Here is a 639-nt window from a genome sequence, read left to right as displayed (position 1 = left end):
CAGGTTAAAGAGATGGGTCTTTAATCTAGATTTAAACTGACAGAGTGTGTCTGCCTCCCGAACAATGTTAGGTAGGTTATTCCAGAGTTTGGGCGCTAAATAGGAAAAGGATCTGCCGCCCGCAGTTGATTTTGATATTCAGTTGATTTTGATATTCTAGGTATTATCAAATTACCAGAGTTTTGAGAACGCAGAACGTGGCGGATTATAATGCAATAAGAACTCGTTCAAATATTCAGGTGCTAAACCATTCAGGGCTTTATAAGTAATTAGCAATATTTTAAAATCTATACTATGTTTAATAGGGAGCCAGTGCAGTGTTGACAGAACCGGGCTAATATGGTCATACTTCCTGGTTCTAGTAAGAACTCTAGCTGCTGCATTTTGGACCAGCTGGAGTTTGTTTATTAAGCGTGCAGAACAACCACCCAATAAAGCATTACAATAATCTAACCTTGAGGTCATAAACGCATGGATTAACATTTCTGCATTTGACATTGAGAGAATAGGTCGTAATCTAGATATATTTTTGATATGGAAAAATGCAGTTTTACAAATACTAGAAACGTGGCTTTCAAAGGAAAGATTGCTATCAAATAGCACACCTAGGTTCCTAACTGATGACAAAGAATTGACAGA

The sequence above is a fragment of the Sinocyclocheilus rhinocerous genome, unplaced genomic scaffold (assembly GCF_001515625.1).
Source record: "Sinocyclocheilus rhinocerous isolate Xijiao unplaced genomic scaffold, SAMN03320098_v1.1 scaffold2441, whole genome shotgun sequence".
NCBI classification, from domain to species: Eukaryota; Metazoa; Chordata; class Actinopteri; order Cypriniformes; family Cyprinidae; genus Sinocyclocheilus; species Sinocyclocheilus rhinocerous.
The sequence above is the reverse complement of the archived record's forward strand: the minus strand, read 5'-3'. Positions refer to the sequence as shown.